General features: G+C 51.6%; 1 long non-coding RNA gene across 1 annotated transcript; it reads right to left on the bottom strand.

Moving 5' to 3' along the window:
- Window positions 1-2,409: 2,409 nt before the first annotated feature.
- Window positions 2,410-7,196, bottom strand: LOC138931026 (uncharacterized). The gene is made up of 2 exons (XR_011446337.1): window positions 4,747-7,196; window positions 2,410-2,736 (listed from the first exon to the last, which is right to left on the bottom strand). It is a non-coding gene; the product is annotated as an uncharacterized lncRNA (long non-coding RNA).
- Between the last annotated feature and the right edge of the window lie 2,040 nt (window positions 7,197-9,236).

Here is a 9,236-nt window from a genome sequence, read left to right as displayed (position 1 = left end):
ACCAGTTTGTTCTCTGTGTCTCTGACTCTATTTCTCTCTCGTTTCCCGTGTTCTCTTATTTTATTTCTGCGGTTCCACATGTAAATAAAATGGTGTGGTATTTGTCTTTCTCTGTGTGCATAGTTTTACTTGGCATAACACCCTCTAGGTCCATCCATGTTGTCGACAATGACAAGATTTCATTCTTTTTTTATTGCTGAGTAATATTCCACTCTGTGTGTGTGTGTGTGTGTGTGTGTGTGTACACCATTTCTGTCTTTTTGACTCATCTATCGATGGGCACTTAGGTTCCTTCCATATCTTGGCTCCCCTTGGCTGTAAATGACGCTGCAGTGAACAGAGGAGCACATATATCTTTTGTGACTAGTGTTTCTTCTATTCTTGAGAAAAATACCGAGAAGTGGAACTGCTGGACCATATGGTAGTTCTTGTTTTCAGTTTTTGAGGAAAGCCTCATTGTCTCCATAGTGGCTGCACCGATATACATTTCCACCAACACCGCACGAGGGTTTCCTTCTCTCTGCATCCTCCCCAACATTTCTTACCCGTTGTCTTTTTGATAAGAGCTACTTGACAGGTATGAGGAAGTACTTCACTGTGGTCTTGATTTTCTAATCCCTGATGAGGAGATGTTGAGCATCTTTTCATATGTCTATTAGCCATCTGTATCTCGTCTTTGCAGAAATGTCTTCAGTGCTTTGCCCCATTTTAAAATCGGGTTTTGGGTGTTTTTCCCAATACATTCTATGAGTCCTTTAGCTGTTTTGGACATCTACGACTTTTCGGATGTGTGTCGCTTGCTCATATCTTCTCCCACTCGGCAGGTTGCCTTTTTCCTTTGTTGACGGTTTCCCTTGCTGTGTAAAAGCTTTTTCGTTTGATGAACTCCCATTTGTTTCTTTCTGATTTCGTTGCTCTTGCCTGAGGAGACATATCAAAAAAACTATTGCTAAGACCTATGTCAACCAGCATACTGCCTACGTCGTCTTCTAGGAGCTTTATGGTTTAAGGTCTAACAATTTCGTCTTTAATCTTCTGTTGTTGTGGTTTATTTTTGAATGTTGTGTAAAAAAAGGGGGTCCAGTTTTCCGTAACCATTTATTAAAGAGACAGCATTTTCCCTGATGGATGTTCTTGGCTCCCTTGTCATAGACTAATAGGCCATATGAGCGCAGGCTTATTTCTGACAGAGCATCCCCAACCGTACCCTCCATAAAGGCTGGGGTGACGTAGGAGGACCCGGTGACTTCCGTGTCCGTCCACAGCTGGTGGCACACCAAGTCTGGATAAGGTACGTCCCTGATGGTAGCCACAGTGCGCTGGGGCAGGGATGGTCATCCCCGCCTGGGGCAAGATCCCCAGGGTGGGATGCGATGGGCTCACTCCAGCAGCCAACCCAGGTCGATCCTGCCATCCACAGTCCCTCATTTAGCCAATCATGAATGTTTTCACTGTATATGTTACATCCCCTCCATGCCATGCCAGGTTGGCTGTTGAGATGGGGAGGTGAGGAGGAATTGCATGGCCAGTCCCTGCCCTCGAGGTTGAGTCATTAAGCAGAGAGGAGATCTGACACCCTTAGATGTGGTGGCGAGTGCGTCACTGATCCCCTGTGAGGCTGCGTTGCTAGGAGACGAGAAGAATGACAAGGATCAGGGTAGATGAAGTGGACGTGGCGGGGGAGGGGACAGGGTACTCTGGGTCCTTGCTGTGCCAGTCCCAACTGCAGAATTACCCACAGCCTGCATGAGGGCGCCCGGAGGATGGATAGGCGGCTATAAATGAAGATATCAGCTGTGCCACCCCCTCCCCACCTCAAAGTCTGTATCCCCAACCTGCCCATTGGGCGTTGGTGATCTGGGGGTCACTTCTGAGCAGCATACTCTCCCCAGTTACAGAGTAGGAGCCAGAATCCGGTGATGGGCAGAGATGTGCAGCACGTCAAATTCTAGGCCGGAGACCGAGCCTTAGGAACCAACAGGCCAGAGAATCCTGGATGGGAGTTGGCTTAAATGCAGTGGCCAAATAACAAATCTGAATGTACCTGTAGCAAGCAACGATACTGAACCATTCATTTAAAGACCTTCCCACAAAGGGAAGTCCTGGGCCTCCTGGTTTCATCAGTGAAATCTGTCAAATGTTTAAGGAAGAAATAGCACCCATCCTTCACAGATGCTTCCTGAATAGACAGGAGGGAGGAGGGAACGTTTCCTAATTCATCCTATAAGCCCAGTATTACCCCAGTACCAAAGCCAGACTTGCCATCACCAGAACGCTACAGACCCATATCTGTCATGAATAGCGATGCATACACCCTCAACACCGTATCTGCAAACCAAATCGAGAAACATTTTGCAAAGGGCTGTGCGAGATCTCTCCCAGGATTGCAGTACTGGACCAACACTCACCTTCAGTTATGGGAAACAGTGTATTGATATAATGAAGGACGGAAACCACCTGTCATCTTGACAGACAAAGAAAAAGCATTTGACACCCTTCAAGACCCGTTCATGACAAATAGGTAAATAACTAAATCAATACACACGGCCAACCAACTCAGGATAGAGGGGATCGTCATCGTGGTGCTGAAGAACATCCCCGAGAAACATCCAGCTCTCGTCACATCACATCTAGCAGAGTCTGAGTGCATGCTTGCCTCTTGAGATCCAGACCAAGGATAGGAGGTCTGCTTCAACCACCTCTGTTCCACACCGACTGAAGGGTGTAGCCTGTGCACTGTGCAAGAGAAGAAAGGAAACCATGGGGAAATGAGAAATGAAACCCATGTCCACACAAACACTTGCCCTTGAATGTCTTTCACAGCAGCACTGTCTGTAATCTCCAAACAGTGGAGCAGCCTAAAAGTCTGTCAGCTGGAGAGGGGTAAACAGAGTATTCTGTAGCCATTCAGTGGAATAGCATAGATGGATGAAAAGTGATGAGCTTCTGCTTTCTGCTGCCACATGGGTGAGCCTCCAAAGCACTGTGCTAAGTGAAAGAACCCAGACACAAAAGGCCACTTCCTGCAGGAGTCCGTTGATATGAAATGCCCGCAAAGGGCAAATCTACAGAGACAGAAATTAGATGAGAGGGTGCCTGGGCGTGCAGGTCCTCTTGGGGATCGACTGCTGATGGGTACACGGACCCTTTTCGTGGTGCTGGCAGCGTTCCACAACTGCACTGTGGCGGTGGTTGCACACTGTGTGAAGTTGCTAAAAGTCACTGCCCTGGAAGTGATGGGTGTGATCTGTGGTATGTGATTACACCTCAGTAAAGCAGTTTAGGACGGTAATGCAGAAGTGCAGGTGAGACATGTGGGGAAAGATGTGCCATTGCTTCTGTAACAGTGGGGAGCGCCCCTGCTCCTTCCACGTCCTGGGTCCGGCCTCCTCCACATGTGCTAGATGCTCCCTCCAGAGGTAGTCGCTGTGCACGTCAGGACAGAACCCCCAGTGAGCACACACGTCTAGTGTGTCTCTGTGTTTACGCACAGGCGCCCAGTGTGTGACCACAAGTCAGTGGCTCTGGACAGGCTCCCAGAAGCCACCCTGCATCTGAAATTCTACTTAGTTGTTTTCCCATTCTTCTCAAATCACGTGGACCCAGCTTCCATTTCCCAGATTCAGTAACAGATCTCAGCCCTTAGCTCCAACCACTGGTCACAGGAATACCTGTAGCCTGGTGTGAGGTCCCCTGCCTGAGCTCAGCAACCCAGGAGGGATGCTCAGCAGAGCAGTAACCAAGACAACGGAACTCCATCCATCCTCCTTCTGCCGCCAGGACTGAGGTGCGTTCCCTCCCGTCCATCTGCCTGAGTGTCTGGTAAGGAAGGGGACTTGGGGGCATAACACACCACTGAGTCATTGAAATTGTTCTAAATATGGCTGTGAATAAATATGTCAAAATTCATCTCAGAAGGGAAGACGCGTAATTAAAAATTTTTGTAACGTCTTTAGTAGCAAACATGGCTCTTCAGTTCAGGATTCTATTTAAAACCAGGATGGGTGAAGCATCATGTGATTGTGCTTCTCAACCTAAACTGTGCATCAGATCTCCCCTGGAGAGGCTTTAGGAGAGCCGATGCTGGCAGGACATCCCCAGAGAGTCTGAAGTAGTAGGTCTGGTATGTGGCCCTGGCGTGAGCTTTATCTGAAAGTGTTCTCTTCTGAAAGCCGAGCTTGCAGCTGTGGAAACGGAACCCATTCTTACAGGAGGAAATCGAAGATCGAAAATTTGCAACTCCTCTCTACAGCGAAAACAGGTTTTCATCATGACCCGCTATGCTTGACAGCTATCTTAGGCTGAGGAAAGGGACGACTTGCCCAAATTAATACTAGTTTGAAAACTGACCTTGTGCTTGCTCTGCTGCATGTTCCTGAATCCAAAGTTTTACAGTTAAAACCCTGCTGTTGTTAGTGAAACTCAGTACGTTTTAGTTCTTGTCAGGATCCCTTGTGCCTAGTTAGTTGAATACATTCCTAAAACACTGTGGAGATACCGTCGTGCACCAGATCGGAACAGTGCGTCAAAGATTAAAGATGGCTGAGACTTGTAGCTGTGGATGTTGATGCAGCAGGATCGGCTGTCAGCGTATCTGCTGCCTGTGCTCAGTTGCCCTTTTAAACTGTTTCCTGTGTTATCAAATTAACTCCCGCGCTCAGATGAAGACCAAATCGGAACAGGATGGTCATTGGGGAAAATACAGTTAAGCAATCCCTTGTTTGGTGCACACCCATGAAGACCCACCTCCCTAAGGGTTCCTTAGGGATCTCTTCCAGATATTCTTTGGCACATTCCCCAGTGATGGGCTTGCACTGCTGTGTCCTGACTCATCGTCTTGTTAAAGACAGGGCTTTCAACCTCTCAGGTGCATTACAGTGCCCGGGTTCTCTCGGAGATCCAAAAGAGGGTGATGGCCCGTGCTCCGGACACCTTCAGAGTGTGTCTGCAGGAACAGGGCCTCTGAGAGGAACGGATCCCCACCTGTGGCAACAGGAAGATCTCGGGTCAGCCTTTTGCAGAGCAGCTCCAGGGGAGTCACTGCACAGTGAAGATCACACCCAGCAGCATGCCCGGGATTGTGGTTTAAGGAACTGGGTGGATGGCGGTGCCCATCCATGAGACACCCCAGGGAACATTGGCCTGGGGCTACTAGCAGGTCTGCAGGGCTTCTGGGACATCTGAGTGCAGATGCCCCATACGTCTCGGCCTGTGGGGAATCTGGGGCCCAGCTGAGATGTCCTAGGTAGATTTAGTGATGGGAAAAGCCATCAGCATACGGGGGGATACTGATGAAAACAAGTCAGATGGGTAGGAGCTCTGCGGGGGTGACGTGGTCACCCAAGGATCATGTACGGAGTGGAAGAGCACAGGGCAGAGGTTGGAAACCAGAGGAAAACAAAGCCCAAGATTTAGGAGGGGATCAAAGTAAATGGACCGACAAGGAGACTTAGAAGTAATGGACTGAGAGGTAGGGGGAAAGCCAGGGTGGGCTGCTGTCACAGACTCTGACCAAGGAAAAGTGGTTTTGAAAACGGAATGTGTCCGTGGCCAGTACAGCACTGGGTACTATGGTTTGGCCCACGGAGCTCTTGGGAGGCGTTAGCAAGGGGATGTTCTGTGGATGGGCACATGGCAGAGGAATCGAGAGGTAACCAGATAAGGATGGTCCTGGTGTCTATACTTTCAAGAAGCATGGCTTGAAAGGAACCAAAGACGCATGGTATTGGGAGCAGTGGGCTGTGTGCTCGCAGGGTGTGCTCTCCTCTCCTGGCTCCACCTGGTGATGCTGACCTGCACCGCCCGTGGGTGGGGGCGGTGAAACTTGCATTGTTGTCTCTCTCCTCTTGCTGTGGGCCCGGTCCTCCCTGGCTGACTGAGCCTCAGCCACCCTGCTGGCATCTGCAGACCCGTCTGAATCTGGGTCTGATCGTCCAGCCCATCCCCGGGCAGGGACGTCCACTCCTCAGCCTCAGCCGCGAGGTCCCCTAGCCCATCGCCTGCTTAGGCTTCGTCTGGATTCAGTCCCTTTCCACATTTCTCCCTCGGGTGATGCAGAGCCCTCCCTTGGATCTCACCTGCACCGCAGCAGGAACCAAGATCAGCTCCAGAAAACGAAATTCCTAAACTGCAGCCACCCTTCTGCCCAAAGACTCCGTTGGGTCATTGTACAGTGTGCCCGCTGTGAGTCCCAAGTGTGAATGGGGTGGAATCCTCCTTTCCCTGGAGTTCCTCTTCATTTCTTGTCACACCTCCTTGTCCGAGCTCTCTCACCTCTGCCTGCCACTGCCTCTGTGGGCCGTTCCCCCGCAGTGACTGGGATGCTCTTTTCTTTGGCTTGTCTTTCATTTGACCCATGACTTACCATACAATATCCAGGTCAAAGGGGGCATAGTGTAGAATGCGTACCTTGCCGAGTACATCTAGGAGACGCTGTTGTCACATAAGCCCCACGCCCCTGATCTATAGAAAAACAGAGGGATAAAGAACACAAGAGTCAAATATGCCTAAGGTGCCTGAGATGTTGGCTAAGATGAGCACTGAAGAGTGTCTGTGGGATCAGGAAGTATGGATATTCATGATGGCCATGACGAGGCCAGTTACAGTGGAGTGACTGGGACAAAAGCTCCATGGAAGGCGGCAGAGGAGAGAATCTCTCAGCAGAATTTGAAGCAGTTTTGCCTTGAAGGGCAACCGGTAATGTGCCAGTAGCTGCAGGCTAGGGTGGTGGAAGACGGTGGGTTTCCCCCTGTGCTGTGGAATGCTCCGATGTAGAGGGAGCAGGTGCTGGTTCAGGAGAGAGGAATGATAACTGCAGGGGCAAAGTCCCTGAGAAGGTGCAAGGCATGGGATCCCGGGCAGAGGTGAGCGGCTCCGTGCGGGCAGAGGTGAGCGGCTCCGTGCAGTCAGGGGCAGGCGTGGAGAGGGGCAGCAGAGTGCCAGGGCAGAAACATGCAGATCGGGACTGGGAAACTTGAGAAATCCCACCGGATTGCTTCGGTATTCTCCAGGAATTATTGGCGGGTGGGGCTGGTGGTCGTTAGCATGGAGGAAGGTTAGGAGTGTGTAGTGTAGGGGTGTAGTTAGGTGACCCTGAAACTGAACAGCGGTCTACTCCGGCCATGGATTTAAGATAAAACACTTCTGTAAAGTTGTAAAGTTTTCTCCTCGATGCTCAGGTGCTCGGACACAGGCAGGGAGTGGGCAGGCAGGAGGGTGCAAGGAGCACAAGAGGTGTGTTTGTCGGGGAGAGGTGTGTTTGCGGGGGACAGCTTCCAGCCCTGGCTCAGCCCATCCAGGAGGGGCCTGGCGCATGGTGTGAAAGGACGCGCGGTCGGTGAGCTGGGTCTCCAGGAGGCTGTGGCATCAGTGCACGGGCACTAGTGCGAGGGAGCTGGAGGACAGGACGTCATGTTGAGGGTGAAGACAGGGAGGAATGCTGGAACCCGGACACCACGAGGGGCGCGGTCCTTCCTGATGCCCGGGGCGGGACCGTGGGCAGAGAGATGCTCGGGTGGGGAGGAAGGGAGCATCGCTAAGGACGGAGAGTCTCCGGGGTGACCGGGTGAGCCTCGTGGGCACTGAGGCCGGATCAGAAGAGGGAGGCCTGAGAGAACAGTGAGTGTACCACGGGAGGGACGCGGTCACAGGCCGGGGGTGGGAGGGAGGAGAATGGACAGGGGACTTGTAACGTTCCCGCACGTGGGGGGCTTCGGCAGTGGGCGACAGGACCCGGACGTCACCGGTCAGGTTCTTCAGTGGAGAGTTCGAAACCCGGTCCCAGAGAAATCTCTAGCCGACCAGGGCCAGGAGACGGGCACGGGCCTCACTGGGTTGCGGCGCGCAGGCCCAGAGCCAGCCAATCGGAGTGCAGCTCCGCCCACCAAGCGCCGGATCTTCCCGGACACCCTGACTTCCTGCCCGTGTTGCTATGGTTCCGCGGACGGCTGGCTGTCCGGGGGTGGTTTGGCCGGACCCCTTCGAGAGAGTCCCTTCCTTTCTCTGGTCCTTACGGGCATCCCCCTTAACTTTCGCATCCAGGCTGTCCAGTCCTCTGCGCGAAAACCCAGCAGAAACGATGACTCTTATTCCAGGCTTGCGGCGTTTTGGTTTCTGTGGCCAGCAGGTGGCAGTGTTGCCCCACAGTGTCGCCGGGCCGGTTTTCCCTCCGCCCTTCGCGCTTTAATAAAATGACAGGAAGCCTTTTGCCACAAGAAGCGGCTGGTTTGGTTTGGTTTGGTTTGGTTTTCCTTAGCTTGTGCCGGTTGGCTGATTCAAAGTGCGTCCGAGCCCTTCAGAGAGCCCGTTGTGAGCACTTTCGCCGGACCCACTGACACTTAAAATTACAATAAAATAATATAAGCGGACATAGTGAATGATAGTGGATGGAGTGGTTGCCCTTGTCTTACTTCCGATCGTTGAGGAATTCCTGTATGTTTAAAGAGAACTTTTTTATGACAGTAAGTTTTGACTTGAAAATCATTACGTGAAGTGGAAGTGAAAGTGGCTCAGACGTGTCTGTTTCTTTAAGACCCCTTGGACTGTAGCCAGCCAGGCTCCTCTGCCCATGGGATTCTCCAGGCAAGAATAATGGAGTGGGTTGCCATTTCCTTCTCCAGAGGATCTTGCCAACCCAGCGATTGAATCTGGCTGTCCTGCACTGCAGGCTGACTCCTTACCATCTCAGCCACCTACAATAATAACATGACAGGGAAAGTGCCAAGCCAAGATCCTGCTGGGTAATTGATGCTGGACACCACCCAAGAAGCAGATGCTATTACTGCCCTCATTTTATGCCTTTGGGACCTGTGGCACACAGAGGAAGAGTCGGCTCTCCAGGTTCTCAGGGTTCCTCAGAGAGTGTCCCTATGTTCAGGTCTCAAGTCTGTCAGATTGAAGTTTGCACACCGGTTTGTAGGATACTTTCCCCTCCCCAGTGGAAGAGTGACATAAAATGCTCACTGGGATTGAGGGTAAGACAGCCTGCAATGCTGCGAAAGACTGATGGCAGGAGGAGAAGGGGATGACAGAGGACAAGATGGTTGGATGTCATCACTGACTCAGTGGACATGAGTCTGAGCAAGCTCCGGGAGATGGTGAAGGACAGGGAAGCCTCCTGACGTGCTGCTTGCAGTCCATGGGGTCGCAAAGAGTCGGACACGACCAACGGACGGAAACCAATATTCATTGCAATGAGATACTAAATGAAAGGGGGCGGGAGGGAAAGTACATAGAAA

The sequence above is a fragment of the Ovis canadensis genome, chromosome X, assembly GCF_042477335.2.
Source record: "Ovis canadensis isolate MfBH-ARS-UI-01 breed Bighorn chromosome X, ARS-UI_OviCan_v2, whole genome shotgun sequence".
Taxonomy (NCBI): Eukaryota; Metazoa; Chordata; class Mammalia; order Artiodactyla; family Bovidae; genus Ovis; species Ovis canadensis.
This window is presented reverse-complemented; position numbering and strand designations above follow the sequence as displayed.